The sequence below is a fragment of the Canis aureus genome, chromosome 36 (genome assembly GCF_053574225.1).
Source record: "Canis aureus isolate CA01 chromosome 36, VMU_Caureus_v.1.0, whole genome shotgun sequence".
In the NCBI taxonomy this organism is placed as follows: Eukaryota; Metazoa; Chordata; class Mammalia; order Carnivora; family Canidae; genus Canis; species Canis aureus.
In genome coordinates, this window is record NC_135646.1 from 10,607,127 (window position 1) to 10,625,264 (window position 18,138).

Consider the following 18,138-nt stretch of genomic DNA (forward strand, 5'->3'; position numbering starts at 1 on the left):
TCAATTCACCATTATAGTTGGAAACTTCAACACCTTCTTTCAGTAATGGACAAATCCAGCAGGCAAAGTATCAGTAAGGACATAGTTCAATTCCAAAGCACCATCGAATAACTGAATATAAATGGTATGTATAGAATACTCCATCCAAGAACGGAACAAAGTCTTTTCAAGCTCACATGGAACATACACCAAGATAGATCACGTTCTGGGCCATAAAATATACCTTAACAAATTTGAAAGAATAGAAATCATACAATTTCTGCTCTCAGACTACAACAGAATTACTCTAGAAATCAATATTAGAAAGATAGCAAGAAAATCCTCAAATACTTGGAGATTAGATGACACATATCTTTTTAAAAAATATTTTATTTACTTGACAGCAAGTGTGTGTGTGTGTGTGTGTGCATTTGTGTGTGAGAGAAAGAGACAGAGAGCACAGAGGAGGAGAAGCAGACTCCCTGCTGAACAGAGAACCTGATGTGGGACTCAGTCCCAGGACCCTGAGATCATGATCTGAGCTGAAGGCAGACTTAACTGACTGAGCCACCCAGGTGCCCCAAACACATATCTAAATAACATGTATGTCAAAGAAGAAATCTCATGAAAAATTTAAAAATATTTTAACTAAATAAAAATAGAAATATAAATTATCAAAATTTGTGGGATGCAGTGAAAATAGTGCTTAGAGATTCACAGCATTAAATACAAATATTAGGAGTGAAAGAACATCTAATACCGATGATCTAAGCTTCCACCTTAGAGAATAAGAAAAAAGAAAAGGAAATTAAATCTATAGTAAGCAGAAGAAAAGAAATAATAAAAATTAGAGCATAAATCAAAGAAATTGAGAACAGGAAAATCCATTGAAGAAATCAGTGAAATCAAAGAAGCAAAAGCTGGTTCTTTGAAAAGATCAGTAATAGGAAAACTGAGAGAAGAGAGATGACACAAATTACTAATATCAACAATGAAAGAAGGGATATTACTACTGATCTCATGGACATTAAAATAATAATAATTAAGGAATATTATGAACCACTCTACGCCCACACATTTGTTAATCTAGGTAAAATGGACAAATTTCTTGAAAGACACAAAATGTCAAAGCTCATGAAGAAGCAGATGATCTGAGTAGGCATATATTTATTAAAGGAATTGAGTCGATAATTAATAAATTTCCAAAACAGAAAGCACTAGGCTCAAATGGATTCTCTGGTTGATTCTATCAAACATTTAAGGAAAAAATTGTGCCAATTATCTATAAATTCTTCTGGAAGACAAAAACAAAGGGAATACTTCCTAACTCATTCTATGAGTCCAGCATTACTCTTAAATCAAAAGTGGATAAAGACATCACAAGAAAATAAAATTACAGACCATATCTTTTAAGAACATAGATCCCATAATTCTTGAGAAAAAAAATATTAGCAAATCAAATCCAAAATATTAGCAAAACAATGTATAAAAAGAATTATATACCATGACCAAATGGCATTTATTTCAGATATGCAGAGCTGGCTCAACATAGAAAAATCAAATTAATGTAATCCATCACATCAACAAGCTAAGGAGAGAAATCACACATTTATATCAATAGATGCAGAAAATGCCTTTGACAAAATCCAACTTCAATTCATGATAAAAACTTAGGAACCAAAAATCAAGGGGAATGTCCTGAACTTGATTAAAATAACATACAAAAACTTATAGGTACCATCTTACTTAATGATGAGAAACTATAAGCTTTCTTACTAAAATCAGGAAAAAGGATATTCTCTCTCACCACTTCAACATTATATATTGGAAGCTAATGTAATAAAACAAGAAAAAGAAATAGAATGTATACACTTGGGAAGGAAGAAATAAAACTGTAGTTAGTAGCAGATGACATGACTGTCTACATAGAAAATCTACATACAATCAACAAAAATATTCCTGGAAGCAATAGTGATTATAATGAGGTTTTAAATGCTTACAAGGTAAACATACAGAAGCCAATTGCTTTTCTATATACCAGCAATGAATAACTGGGATATGAAGTAAAAAAATAAAATAAAATAAAAAAAGGCAATGCCATTTAATTAGCATCCATCAAAATGAAATAGGTATAAATCTAATAAAATATATACAAGAAGAAAATATGTATATAAGGAAAACCACAAAATCCTGCTGAAAGAAATCAAAGAACTAAATAAATGGAGAGATATTAAATGTTCATGGATAAAAAGACTCAGTATTGTCAAGATGTCAATTTTCCCAACTTGATCTATAAATTCAGTGCCATTCCAATGAAAATTCCAGAAGGCTATTTGCGGGTATTGACAAAATGATTCTAAAGTTTATATGGAGGAGCAAAAGTCCCAGAATCACCAAAACAAAAAATGAATCCAGGCACAGACTTTACATCCTTCACAAATAAAAGCTCAAATATATTAACTCACAGACCTAAATGTAAATTGTAAAACTAAATAAACAACAAAACAAATGTAAAAACCTCAGAAAACGGGGGGAAAAACTCCTAGAAAGTAACACAGGAGAGAATCTAGATGACCTTGGGTTTGGTGGGAACTTATTACATACAACGCAAGAGGCATGATCATTGAAACAATTGGTAAGCTGGACTTCATTAAAATTAAACTTCATCAAAACTTCTGCTCTGCAAAAGATGCTCTCAGAATAAGACAAGCCATAGACTGAGAGAAAGTATCTCTAAAAGACATATCTGATTAGATACTGTCATCCAAAATACACAAGAAACCATTAAGAGTCAACAATAAGAAAACAACTGATTAATAATGAACAAAAGATCAGAACAGATACCTCACCAAAGAATGTCTACAGATGGCAAATAAGCATATGAAAAGATGTTTAATATCATATTATTAGGAAACTGCAGATTGAAACAACAAAATACTACTACATACCTATTAAAATGGTGAGTATCCAAAACACTGACACATAAAGTGATGGCAAGGATGTGGAGCGACAGGAACTCTCATTCATTGCTGTTGGGGATGCAAAATGGTACAACCACTTTGGAAGACAATTCGGCAGTTTCCTACAAACCTAAACGTACTCTTACAACTTGACCTAGCAATCACATTCTTTGAAATTTACCCAAAGGAGCTGAAAACCTGTATTCACACAGAAACCTGCACATGTATATTTAAAGCAGCTTTATTTATAATTGCCCAAACTTGGAAGCAATTAAGATGTCCTTTAGTAGGTGAATGGATAAAAAATGGATAAAAAATGATACACCCCAACACTTAAATAGTATTAGACAATAAAAAGAAATAGGTATTAAGCTATGAAAAGACAAGAATCTTCTGCGCATATTAAGTGAAAAAGCCAATCTGCAAATGCTAATTACTGTATGATTCCAACTTACAACATTATAGAAGAAGCAAAGTATGAAGACAGTTATAGGTAGGTAGTTGCCAGGGGTTGGGGAAGGGGCTGGTATGAGGACATGGAGCAGAGAGGAATTGTAGGGCAGTAAAACTTCTGTATGATACTATAATGGTGAATATATGTCATTATGCATCTGTCAAAACCCATAGAGTATACAACACTAAGAGCGAACCAAGTGTAAAAAATGGACTTTGGGAGATAATGATGTGTCTGTGTAGTTTCATAAAAGGTAACAAATGTACCACCTTGGTGTGGGATGCTGATAGTGTGGGAGGCCACTTTCCTCTCAATTTTGCTATGAATTTAAAATTTCCCTAAAAAGAAAGTCTATTTTTAAAATTTGTGCAAGGCATTTGATGAGTTTGAGAGCAGAGATTATGTTTCAAACAGAAAAAAAAAAAAAAAAATCCTGTGTTAGTGAATGGAATGTTTTTTTTTTTTTTAAGAATAAATGTTATGTTGAAACACAAATGGATTTAATTAAAGAATATGCAAGACAAATTATGGTAAAAGCTTTGGGGATTAAATTCTATAAATGTATGCAAAACTAGTGTTAATAGAAATGGTTTAGTAAATGTTAAGGATCAAAATTTTTACTTTTTTTGGCGGGGGGTAAGTCTATGGAGAATACTGTTTGAAGATACATTCAGATAAGGCTTAATTGTGTGTGTGTGCCCGTTTTTATTTATTTATTTTTTTTTAAGATTATATTTATTTATTCATGAGAGAGGCAGAGGTAGAAGCAGGCTCCATGCAGGGAGCCTGATGCGGGACTTGATCCCGGGTCTCCAGGGTCACGCCCTGGGTCAAAGGCGGGTGCCAAACCGCTGAGCCCTCCAGGGATCCCCCTGTGTGTGCTTTTTTATTGAGAGTTCATTTCTGCACAAATGCTAAGAGGAGAATGGGGGGTGGTTTGAGTTTTTGCCCTCTCACCAAGAAATGGGGTAAAGGCTCTGGCAACGAAGGATGTGCGAGGCTATTCACCCGCGAGAGTAAGAGGCCTACGACGTCCTCACCAGGCAGCGCTGCTGAAGGTCAGGTCTGAGCGGGAGCAGCTGGGCGGTCCATCCGGCCCACGGACCACGCGGGCCGGGCCTTGCCTCTAGGTGCGCCCTGGTCCTGCGCCTGCGCGGGCTTCTGCACGCCGGGCGGGGGGCGGCCTAGGGGACCCTCGGCCCCGGCGCTGGGAACAGGCTCTGTGAGCCGCGGCTCGGGGTCAGTCGTCCAGCTTGCTCCTCCAGTAAACACGTGCACACATTCCAGGGTCCCTGGAGAGCTGCCCACGCTGGACAGACGGCTCAGAGGAGCCCATGCGCGCAGGCGGCAGGTGGACACTGAGGCTGCCCTGGGGCCACGTGCCTGAGAGCCGGGTCAAAGCCGGTTCCTGGGTCCTCCCCGTGTCCCGGGCCCGGGCGTCCGCGGGCAGGGCCGGTCGTGGTCCATCAGCCCAGGGGCTGTCCGCAGAGCAGTCCGCGCGCCAGGAGAGCGAGCCGCCGCTGGAAGAGGTGGCGGCGCGCCCGCGTCCCAGCGCCAGCTTCCGTCCGCCGGTGCTGCCCCGCAGGCCGCGTGCCGTGGGCGCCCGTGTAGGTCCGCACGTCGAAGCAGCGCCGACCGGCCTGCAGCGCCGTCCCGCAGCGGCTCCCCGCAGCTCCGCCGGAAGTCCGGCCCCAGCAGGAAGCGCCCCCGAGGCGCGAGGCCCTGACGCCCACATCCGGCGTGCGTGCCCCACGGCAGCCCCTCCAGGCGCCCTCTCCACGCACGCGCCGCGTACTCACGCGAGAGGAAGCGGGACCGCCACGGGCGGTGGGCAGAGCCGAGCCCCGTGGGGCTGCGGCCGTACCTCCCTCCCGCTCGCCCCTCAGCGCACCCTTGGCCTTCAGCCCCCTGGTGAGAGCAGATAGTGGAGCAGCAGGTCCCTGTGGTGCCCCGAGGTGCCATGGCCCCCACAGGCCGCAGGGCGTTGCAGGCCCACAGATAGGCCCCCGCGGAGGCGGGCATGGCGGCCGGCCGGCCTACTTCCGGCTTCTGCCCAGGGCAGGTAGGGAGACAGTCAGGGGAAGGGCAGAAGCGCGCCTGAAAGAGAGGCAGTGGGTGGGCAGGTGTGCTGGGTGGGTTTGCGCGTGACGCTGGGGCCTGAGCAGCAAGAAGGGAGGTGGTGGGTCGACCTTGGCCCCGGACACGGTCTTTGAGCCACTGAGACGCCTGTGCGGGCAGAGGGGAAGCGCAGAGCCCCGGGGGACCCGCCGCGCCGACCTGTAAGGTGCGCGTTCGCATCCGTGGGTCCCAGAGTGCGCGCGCTTCCGAGCGCCTTGGGTTGGGAGAGCTGTCATTCCGCACTTGGGCGCACATCCGCCGCGCTCTCGTGGCGTTATCATGTGTCTCTCTTGGGCCCGCCTGTGGCCTTTGGGATTCCTCTTCACTTTCTGGCTCTTGCTTTATGTATGCATTTCCACCTCTGCTTGGAATTTCTTCACTGATGTCTGGGTGCCCCTAAGCCCCTAAGCACAGCTCCTGTCCTTGCAGCATTTGGCGAACGTCTCCACTGGGGGAGAGATGACATTCCTGAGGGAGGAGCTGGTGGGGATTGATCCACCACCACCATTTCCAAGCAGTGATTGGCCGAATAGTCAGGTCCCGTTCAAATACTAGAGGGTTCAACTCTCTATTTTTTTTTTTTTTCTTTTCTTTAAACCACGGTTGTCATCTCACTGTGGATTGTCACGCATTTGTAAGAAATTATATAGGAATATTCTCATGTACCATTTTACTCACTTTCCTGGAAAATTGCAGTACAGTGTCACGGCCAGGATCCGGACCTCCGTATGCACAGCTCATTTCCTCACTGCAAGGATCCCTCTGATTGCCTTTTCATCGCTGTATCACCTCCCTCCTGCCCCATTACGGTACTGCCTGGCAACTACCAAGCTGTTCCCCATTTCCAGAATTCTGCTATTTCGAGAATTCTCTATGCATGAAAACTTATAGTATATATCTTTGGGGAACTAAATTTTTCCTTCGACATCTTTCTCTGGAGATTCATTCAGAGTGTCCTCTTTATAAACCCTAACCACCTGTGTTCTGCTTTGGGAAGTGAGTTTCCCAGTGGTACAAATGTGTCAATACTCTGTCTCCTTCTTATTTGCTGAATAATATTTACGGTATGGGTTGCCACAGTCAGTTTAACCATTCACCCTTTAAAAGGACATTTGGGTTGTTTCTCGTTTTTGGCTGTCACAGAACATGCTGCTGTGAACATTCCTGTGCCAGTTTTTGCAAGAACCTAGGCTTTCATTTCTGTGGTAAGTGTAGAATTGTGATTGCTGGGTCTTTGATGGTTGCTAATTTAATGCAACAGAAATGCCTAGCATGTTTTCCAGAGTGACTGTACCATTTTATATCCCCACGGTTTTATATTCCCAGCAACGTATGAGTGATCAGTTTCCCTCTCTAGGGTCTTCAATCTCTTACCTTCGCTACAAACAGAAGTGGGGTTTATATTGGTTTAACAATTTGCCTAAAATCAATTATTTGTTCTTAATACCAAGAAATCAAATAGAAATTATTCAGTAGTGCATACCTGAAATTTTTATTTTATGAAAACCAAGTGCTTTATTTCTGTATTGCATTTTAAAGGTATTAACTAAATAATAGAACTAAAATCAGTTTAGAATGACTTATATAAGTACCTTCTGTTAATACTCTGTTATTTTATGGACATGCTACCCTTTCTATGTGGGAGATTTTCCCACTTCCAGCTTAAAATGAAGACAAATATTTTTAAACCAATATGATGGTATCTTAAAGAGGGCCCTATCATGCATCTTAAAAACACATATATATGGATAACCCATATAAAGCCATATTTATTAGGCTATTACTGCAGTTTTTATATGCCTAAATTTTAGCTACAGGAAATTAAAATTTTAATAAAATTAGAGGAAAGAGATCAATTTCAATTTTTTTCTTAAGGAGCTGAGTTTTTTTTGCAAAGGTAAAGAGCTTGGCTTTGTCTTCAGAGCATAAGTGAAATACTGTTATTGAGAACACACCTGAAATAAATTTACTGTCTCAGTTAAGTTTTTAAAAAGAGTTTTCATCTACTTGTTTGTTTATTCACATTGATTTTTAAAAATCTGTTAACTGACAGATTTGCATTTCCTTTAGTGTTGCATAAACACAACTTTGAAAGACATTGCTTTGTATTGTAGTCATAAGTACAGAAACATCAATTTAGGACCATTGTATGTTAAGCAGATAGAAAAAGATATGAACATTTACCTTATTTAACTCATTTTCCAATAATGACCATTTTTCAACTGTTTTGTTTCTGATCCCTAAAATTCTTTATCAATAATATAAAATCTGCATCATGTTCAGTTTAAAATAATATATCCCCATGTGAGCTTATATTTTTCTTTTTTAGTATTCATTAAACTTACAAATAGATGACCTTAAGAATTTTTAAATAGAGAAGTATAAACAAATAATCAAAATCTTTACTTCTGGTCATTCTCAGGAATTGAATGTGTATCCACTGGGACCTCTATATCTTTAAAAACAACATTTTTCATATATTTCATATATTTCATCCATGTCAGGAAGCAGTGAGAGGAGCCAGAAACTACAGGCATGTGACTGGATAGGTATGTGAAGAGCTCTTAGATTTTATCTGTAGGTCTCATCACTATTTGCTCCTTACTCCTAATGAAGAGGAGTAAGAATTAGTTGTCTTGCCTTTTCCAGTGTGATTCTATAATTAATTACTCTGGTATTTTGTACAGTCTAGTCATGCTTTTTGTAACTCTGAGCATGGAGAACCCTTGAAAATCCCTTGGAAAACCAGATCCCCTTTCCTTCTACTAAGGATAGTTGAGGCCATAGTTTCCCTGCGTGATTTCCCCAATGATCAGATCTTGTCTGCTTTTTCTCTTCTAGTCTTCTCTCAAACTGTCATCAGAATCTGTTTTTTTTTTCTAGTACTGCTAATTTTTATTTAATTATTTTACCTGTAACTTTAGCGTGACCAGGATCAAGAGCAAAATAGGGAATTGTGCTGTTCTCACATCTTGAACTGAATCCCATTCATTATTTGATTATAGAAATGAGTACATGATTTTACACAATTAATTTTTCCTTGCTGAGACTGTTTCTGCAAAGTATTGTTGGTGGCATGGGTTTGAGGAAAATTAATGGTTTCTAAGGTGATTTTTACCTCTTTACAACATATGACTCTATGAATCTATGATTAGAAAGTTACAAATTGTTAGTACATTATGTTAACAAAACTTTTTTTTTTAATCCTAGTGGTCTTTTATAACCCTGTGACCCTCCAAATATGTTCCTATACCTCAACTATAAAGAAATACTAGTTGAAAAGGAGGAAGGAAAGGAAGGAAAGCAGACAGAAAAATTAAAAAATTAAGGTCATAGGGTTTTTTTAAAGTATGTGTCTAATTTGGGTCTATAATCTAATTGCTTGTCTTTCTCTTAGCTTTGAAGCTTGGTGTATAATACTACTTCTTTTTTTTTTTTTTTTTTTTTTTACCTTTGTCCAGTAGTAGATGTGATTAAGTGTTAGCATCAAAATGTATGTCATGAAACAAAAGTGTCCAATTAAATATCAGGAATTGTTATTTATTCATAAAATAAAAAGAATGGCATAGATGAAGAGGAAATAAAACTTTCTTGAGATGGGCAAGAGATTTAGATAAATGTTTATGCCCCCTCCTCAAAGAAATAACAATTTCAGATTATTAAGACAGGACTGAGCCCAGATATTACAAAGTATTATTTGGTGGGGAAAGAGAAGTGTATATAAGATCTATGAAGATGCTCACAAAATGGTTCTAAATGAAATTTTAAGTATCAGGCACATCCTGCCTATAAATTATACTATAATAGATTTACTGCTAAGTTTTTCTGGGTTTAAAAGTTAAAATTATTCTCCATTTAGGAGTTAAAGATTAAACCAGTTGGAGGATAATTAACATAAGGAAGAAAAATGATAACCTTAAGAGACCGAGATTCAAGATTTAGAAGTTTAGGGATCCCTGGGTGGCTCAGCGGTTTGGCGCCTGCTTTTGGCCCAGGGCGGGATCCTGGAGTCCCGGGATTGAGTCCCACGTCGGGCTCCCGGCATGGAGCCTACTTCTCCCTCCTCCTGTGTCTCTGCCTCTCTCTCTCTCTCTCTCTCTCTCTGTCTCTCTCTATCAAAAATAAATAAATAAATCTTTAGAAGTTTAGTAGATAGAATGATGATCTCATTGACTAGAGAGGCCTTTCCTGACAATCCTGTCAATAGTTCCTTCTCTTACTCCATTGCTTGAGCTCTTTACCCAGCTTCACTTTACAACATTTGCCACTACTTTGTGACATTTCAGTAGTTATTTGTTTATTATGTACCTATCCCATCACAATTTAAGCTCCGTGAGGAAATTGCTTGTTTCTGTTTGTTGTTATACCCTCAGTTTTTTTTTTTTTTTTAAGGTATACCCTCAGTTCTGAGGACCACACTGTGTATGTGGCTAGTTCTCGATAGTTATTTGAATGAAAGAAGGAATAAACTACAGGAGTGATTTTAAAAATACTTTAATGGTAAAAAAAAAATAAATAAATAAAAATACTTTAAGTAGTTGGGGTAACTGGGTGATGGGCACTAAGGATGGCACTTGATGGGATGTTATATGTTGGCAAATTGAATTTAAATAAAATATTAAAATACTTTAAGCACCCATCTAATGCTGGAATTGCCTAAATAACACATCTGCTGGAATAACACATCTACAGTATGTTACTGTGTCATTCACTTTAGTTCTGGGGAAGCTTCTGTTTTCCATGGCAGTCCATTTTGTCCTTAGAAAAATTGAACATGAAAAACATGTCTCTGATTAAAAGTAAAAAGATCTTATTTTGTTCTTTGAACTAGTAAACTGCAATGGTAATTGTTCTATTATATGGCAGTCTTTAATATATTTGGATACAATTTGGATACTATTAATCTCCTAAGAGATTTTTAGGTCTCTTGTTATTGGCTCTCAATCTCTTTAATTATTACTACTAAGGAATAGTTTCTGTTCTGTATTAGCACATGGCTTTTTCTTCAAATAGGCATAGTTACACAATAAAAAAGACAATTCAGAAGTATGTAACTCTGGCCTAGTGAGAATTTCCTTAAATGGTAATAAATCCCTGTGGGAAAATACTCACCTTACCCTTCCAAAAAGCAGTAAGCCTTTGGTTCTAGGGTCCTCTGTTCCAGTGGATTCTTAACTCTGCAAATGCAGGAGGAGGAACTAAGGAGGCAAGAGTTGCTTCATCCACTCACACTTATCTTTGATGTCATTTATGTTTTTTTGCTGTTCTTTTCTTTGCTAGTTTAGCAAAAATTTCAGTATTGTCATATTCAAGTTATCATTTATATCAGTTTTTTTAAGATAGTATTAATTTATTTATCCACGAGAGAGGCAGAGACATAGAGGGAGAAGCAGGCTTCTCACAGGGAGCCTGATATAGGACTTGATCCCTGAACCCAGAATCACAGTGTGAGCCAAAGGCAGATGCTTAACTGCTGAGCCACCCAGGCGTCCCTCATATACATCAGTTATTAAAGCCAGATCAGTTTTTGTGGTTGTTCCTAGTTTATAAGTCTTGTCTCCTATCTCAGTTACTCTCCTTAACAGTACATTACGAGTCACAAATGGCATTCAAAATAAACCAAAATTTTCAGGTGTGACTTGATAAACACAATTTCAGGCTTGGATTATATCCTCTTTTGTTCAATTAATGCTGCCTGAAACCTAATCTCCTTTTGTGGAGAATCCATCATGCTCCTGACTCACCTTGACCTTACCTTTGGTATGTATTGTCTCTTGTGTCCCAAACCTATGTCATTGGCTTTTTGAACTTGAGAGCAAATCCCAAGATTTACTCCTATTAGATTTATTCAGTTGCTCCAGCTGGCCAAGGTTTTTAATCCCATTGCTATAGCCTGTCAAGATCTTTTTGGATTCTAATCCTTTCATCCTGGTTAGGCACTGTCCCACTCAGCAATCTGTAAACCAGGCTTTGATAAGCAGTTCTATATTTGCAAATCAGTAGTAAAAGTGCTGAACTGGGTAGGATGGAGTAAAGAAACTATGGTGCACATACAGCTTCTTTTGGGTTTTCATTTATCTGATTTTCAGTAGACTTCATGTTTGTTTAACCTGTTATTGATCCACATAATTATCTTTGCTTCAGGCCATATTTCTCCATACTGTCCAAAAGGATCTCCAGAGGACTTGTGGCAAACACTTTCCTAAAGTGCTTATAGACAAGGGGTACCAGGTTTTACAGATTTAATGGCATAGTAACTTCATAAAGGTGTGCAGGATATTCTCCCAGACTCTTCCAACTCACTCTCCACCCTGCTTTGTGCCCCAGGAAACTGTCCTCCATGGATTATATTAACTGGTTAACTAGATTCCATTGTCCTGCACTGGCAGGAATTGTAGAAGGGAAGGAAAAGAATGAGATTAAGGTATGTATTTTTCCAGATCCCTTTCTTTGCAGCCACAGGTAATCAGTGGCTTAGTATAAGTGGCTTAGTCTTTCTACCAATAGCTCTCCTTCAGCTAAAGATATGGCTACAACTCTCTTCAGGGTCTCCTGCTTATTTCCCTCCTTTCTGCTTGAAACCTAAGGATCAGAGACGGTGGCAGTGGGTTTGCAGCCTGTGTAGTCAACAGGGCCCAAAGCTTGGCTTAGTGCTCTTTTGAAAAGTCTTGAAATTTTTAATAAATTATGAATAAAGGGCTCTGCATTTTCATTTTGCCCTTGGCCTCACAATTGTGTAGCCAGTCCTATATTGGGTGGTACTAGTACTCTGCAGTTGCTTCACTATCCCTGTAAACTTCCCTTAACCATAGCCCATCTTCTTGAAGAGTCCCCTTTAAGAATCTTCCTGAATTTCCCTCTGGTTGTGTATGTTCCATGCCAGGACCCCAACTGCACAAAAAGAAATTAGACAACTTTGATTTATTGGCTCCTACTGATTATTGCTTCTTTTGGTTTCCTGAACATAAACTTAGAATCTATATAAAAGATTCTAAAATCTTAGCTTAAATCAGTATAACTCTTATCTCTAATTTTTTAAATCTCCTTTCATCCCAGTTTGCAAAATTGGATAATATTGGCCTATCTCCAGTTTTATTCCCCTTTATTGTTTTTGATAGCCCCTCAAAGTTCACTGGCAATGTTTGGTTCAATGATCTATTTTCCAAGTCCCCAAGAGACCTTTAGAGAGAATTCAAGACCAGAAGTTTACCTTTCCTTCCTGCGTTAGAACTCCAGTGAATTCTCTCTTAATAGTATGAATGTTTTGCTTTTTCTCAGTCCAAAGAAAAGTTTGCTTTCTCTTTTCTCATCAGTCATTAATGGCCCCCAACAGAGCACATTTTCTTCCTTACCTTCTACTTGCTCTGATCAAAGCATAAAAGCTTGATTGATTAATTGATTGATTGATTGGTAAACCACAGTTTATTTGGTGCCAGAGACTTCCAGAATCTATCAATTTTGTGCCACTCCCTAATAGGAATTCTTAGCTGTGTTTCTTTCATCTCATCTTTTGAGCATGTTGATAAGATGAAGATATTAACAGACAAATTTAGAGACTTTGGTTGGGGCACACTTACCTATAACTCTGAGAAGGAAGAATTTCTTATTATTCATACATTTTTAGGGCTAGGCTTAACAAAGAAAGACCAAATTAACTTTTAACAGAAAAATTCCTAGAAAAAGAAGTGGTTATAGGCATTCAAGTTTGGACTAAAAAGTGGAAGGGTTTTAGAGAACAGTTAAAGGGAAGAATCTAGAAAGATGGTTAGTGTTATGGAAGCATCTACCATAAAAGTGGATGAAGAGTAAAGAGTTCTATATAATTTTCATATAGCATGTCTTAAGAGACTTCCATAAAGATACAAAGTACTTTTCCATGATTTGTTGGCAGCTGCAGGGTTGCATACACCAGCATGCTCAGGCTAGCCATGAGATGGGCCAGTGATATTTAGATTATATATATATCTCTTCAGAATCTGAGCTCAGCAACCACATTGGTTTCTGTAGAATATCTGGACTTTTTCTTTCTCTGTGGCTTCATTTGCAATTGCACAGTTAGAATTACATTTATGTGAACTCTTGGAATCCTCTTAATATCTCCTAGAATTAACTGACATTGTACTTTCTGGCATAAAAAATCAAGCCTATCTTTTTTTTTTCCTAAGTTAATAATTAAAATTTTTTAGCCAATATTTTAAATTTTATTTACTCCCTCTACTGTTTCTCCAAAAGTTCACATTTAGTGGAAGTGGAAGTCCACACTCAATGGAGGTACTCATGTCAAAACAGAGTGACTGACTCCTTTCACTATGAGATGAATAATGTCATACTGTAGTGGTACTTACCAAACCCAGACTAAGTAAATGTCCTGTTATTGATAGTAGCTAGACTTTCCTGTAGACTATTATAAAGTACCAAAGCTCTGTGTGGCCATTTAAATTGTGTGTGCATGAAGATAAAATGCTATTTTAACTGTTACTTGCTTTTAGTAAGCAGTGTTTCTTACCTCCTAAAAGAGTAGCATGTAATGAGACTGTTATCTCTATGTAACAATTCTATATTAACACTTTAGAGTAAATTGAAGATGCAAAAAAGTGTCCATAACTCATTAGCTAAGCAATGTATCTCCACTGGAAGGACTCCCCTCTTTTTGTATCACCTGCTTCACTTTCCTCCTCAAGGCACTGGTGCTGTGAGACTTCATTTCACTCACTGATGCATTCTGGTTGTGCTTAACTCATGAACCAGATTTCAGGTCTGGGTGCCTTTGTGTTGGTTGCTTAAGACATTCATGCCTATGTATGGGGAAGTGCCAAATTGAGATTATAATTACTCCTCTATTTACATTTTTTTGTAATGACTATCCTAAGGTCTTGGTCACTATTTCTGCAACTGTATTTCATGAGATACTCATCCTGGCAGATTTTATTTTCAGAATAAAATAAAAATGTTTGTTATATACTCCTTCCTTGAAAATTACATGTGTATTCACATAATAATCTGAAAAGTACCACTGTAAATATATTTGCTTAACTTTGTTTAACCCAGGCATTCCCAAATTTATGTTGAAAACCAAAACCATTTATACCTACAAGTTTATTGTCTGTACTCTAACATGACTGTACTATGACCATTTTCATTACATGGGTTTACTCTTTTAGAAACTTGCTCAGTAAGTTAAAGTTGCAAATAACTTTACTGTTCATTTTAGGAACTCCCAGAAAATCCATTTATCAAAATACTCCATTTATCCTCATCAGAGTAAATACCCTTTCTCATGGTAATATAGAGTCATAGGAGAGCTTACTCTTCAAGATTCTCTTTGAAACCAAATCCATGCTGTGTTAACCATTCCTATTATATTGTGAACCTTCTGCAATCCTAGTCAGACCCCCACTTTAGCCAGATCCTCCAAATTTCATAAAATCTCCACTTCATCCTCCCCACTTTGAGATGCTACTGAGACTGTCAAAGTAACATTTTTCTTAGCACAGTAAGCAAGAAACTCAACCTTGCTTTGTCAACAGAGTGTTTCAGGGAATCGGCATTTGACAATGTGATCACAGCATACTCTTTTCATCTAAGCCTATTTATATCTAGAGGAACCATCATTTCAAGGAATACATTTGAGGATATATAGACTCACAGGACTGTATAGAAAAATTTAGTGCCCAAGAAACGGCACCAAACTGTCAAAAATCACCTTTCTTGAAATTATATAATACTTTTTCAGGAATTTTCCCTGTCAACCTGTTTATATATACTAAGAGAGGGTAGTTCTTTCTCCATGTATTTTCTGTATGGATAACTTAATGCCAGGATACAATTTCCTTTTTTGTCATCACTGAGATGAAATACAGTTTTTCTTCCTTCTGTATGCTTCTATTGTTAGGCGAGTCTCAAAAATTTAGGTCCAGAACTTATTTGGAAGAGAATGAGTAGGATAAAGATCTTGGAGAGGTCCTCTGATCAACAAGTGTGATATGATAAATCAGTTAACAAATGTGACATAACAAGCCTTATAGCAGTGAGGGCAACTCTTGGTCTCATAGCTGCCTGGTACTTCCAGGAAAGCTACAGCAATTCTAACCACCTCCCAGTTAAATTTGTTCTGCAGAGTTTACACAAGGAGGTAGGTCTGGGAGAATTTAAGTGATGCAGGACATTTCGTCTGTCTCACATCCCTATCCCCCCAAACAAGATTATTTGATGTCATTTGCTATTTTGTCACCTGTTCATGCCCTCCTCTCTGAGATATGCCCTCCTTCACCCTAAATCCCGTACCTTGGCAGAAAACAGGAGTAAGATTCACACCGTTGTGCAATTTTACTGTTTCTAATGATTAAAATTCCAAAAATTAAACAAAATCTATACATATCTAATTACCTCAATCTCAGCTTTCTCACTTGAACAATGGAGATTTTTACAACTGCTCACTACTTCAAATGTTGCTGTGATGATCAGGATCATCTAACAATATAAAGCTTCAGATAAATGTAAACCACTATTGATATGTAAAAATGGTAATAAGCAGAGGTGCTAGTTCCCATTAGGGGAAAAGTAATGGGAAAAATGGTTTACCATCCTTCCACTTTAAATATTTTCATTATATTAACTTGGCCTTCGGTAAAATCTTAGTTTAAGGGAACTACTGTCATTTTTGTCGAGCAGCTCAGCTTTAGTTTTGAATTTAATTCATTCAGACTAGAAAACTACAGCAGTGATCAAAGGCATAATTATAACATATTTATAGCCTATTATTATTGTAACATTCTGAAGTAAAGGGCAAAAATTCCACCCAGTGAACTTGTTCTTCCTGTTACTGACACAAGATTGAGACATTTAAATGCTAAGACATGGATCCCTGAGGCAGAACATAAAATATTTATAATGAAGGGAGTATGGACCAATAAATTTCAGTTATGAATGTTTTTAGCTAGAAGAAATAATAAATAATGTTGCACAGGCAATATTTCAGTATGCATTATTGTACCTCATCACATCAGATTTTCAGGAAACAATAATGATTACATAGTCGGACACTAAATTACTCTCATGTTTAATGAACGATTAAACTGTTAAGCTTTGATTAAGATATAAGAGCCTCCCTAATTTGAGTGTGAGATGTGGTTTAGCTTGGAAAAATATAGTTTGTAATAGTACCAATAAAGATAATTTCTATTAAAAAAAATAATTTCAGATATAGGTAAGCTTTGATAAAGAAATCTCAAACTCTTTAAAGAATAGCATTTAACAAACTGGGAGATGGATTATGTACTTTTATCTCTAGTCCATTTAACAGTTTTAAAAATTGGTAGGGAAAATGGCTTAAATTTTATCTGATTATGCATAGATATTGCTAGGAGATATTATGACACCTGAGAAATAATTCAGGATTGGGTGACAAAAGATCTAAATCAGAGTTCTGACTTTGTAGCTTGCTATCTGTGTGACCCTGGGCAACTCATTTATCTTCTCTGACTCTCCTGTTTGAGAAGCAATGATAGGAAGGCATAATTGACATGGTGGTTGTTGTGTGTCTTAGCCTGGACTTTCCAGGAAACAGAACCTGAATGCAAATTTTTTTGGAATTGGTGATCCTGGGAACTGAAAGGACTGAGGGAAAGGAAACCAGGCCAAAGAGGAGGTAGAGTCAACACAAGAGGAGTGGCTAGTGGGCCATTGCTATAAGTGCCTGCTTGCTTGATCACCAAGTACTATCTGAGAGCCTTCACATGAAATGTGAATCAGGACCATCTGTCTAGGGGAAGAATGAGAGAAGAATGAATTCATCATTGCTTTTCTAGAGGGTGTATCATAGACTGAATTGTGTCCCCCCCCCCCCCCCCAATTTATATGTTGAAGTCCTAAACCCCAAGACCTGTGAAAATGACTATTTGGAGATAGGACCTTTAAAAAGGTGATTAAGTTACAGTGAGACCCTTAGAGTGGGCTCTAATCCAGTCTTATTTGTGTGCTTATGAGAAGAGATTTGGACAGAGATATACCAGAGGTGAGCATGCACAGAGGAAAGACTGTGAGGGCACCCTGAGAAGGCAACTCTCTGCAAGCCAAGGGGAGAAGAAAGAAGGGCAAGGCCAAAGCAGAAGAAACCAGATCTGCTCACACATTGATTTCAGACTTCCAGCCTCCAGAACTGTGAGAAAATACATTTGCATTGTTTAAGCCACCCAGTCTGTGGCATCTTGTTATGGCAGCCCCAGAAAGCTAATGCAGGGTGTTCTCTCCCTGGTACTCCACCAGGTTGTACAAGTATGAGTGGACAGTTGTTTCTTTCCCTGTTCCCAACCTGAGGTTTCAACCGAAAAGCCCCCCCACTGGGAAGCAAGAGATGGGGTTTTGAGGCAAAGTGCTGCCGAGATATACCTATGGAACTCTGACTCTGTCCTTCACAGACCAAGTGGCCAGTTTAATGTCTGGAATGGGATAGGTGAGACCAAGGAGGTATGTAGGAGGTATTAATGTAGTATGCAAAAGTACTTTAAAAGCTGCAGGGTTTTTATTAATAATAAGGACAAAACTGCTTATTGGTACTTCATATATTTATGTAGGATTCATTAAGAATATATATGGTTTATGAACTCATAATTACATTACTAAATTTTG

At 38.5% G+C, this 18,138-nt stretch overlaps 1 long non-coding RNA gene across 1 annotated transcript in view; it reads left to right on the top strand.

The window, feature by feature from the left end:
- Positions 1-5,187: 5,187 nt before the first annotated feature.
- Positions 5,188-18,138, top strand: part of LOC144305727 (uncharacterized) — a 95,462-nt gene continuing 82,511 nt past the window's right edge. Inside the window, exon 1 of the long non-coding RNA XR_013372797.1 lies at positions 5,188-5,455. This is a non-coding gene — a long non-coding RNA (uncharacterized LOC144305727). The remainder of the gene's footprint in view (positions 5,456-18,138) is intronic.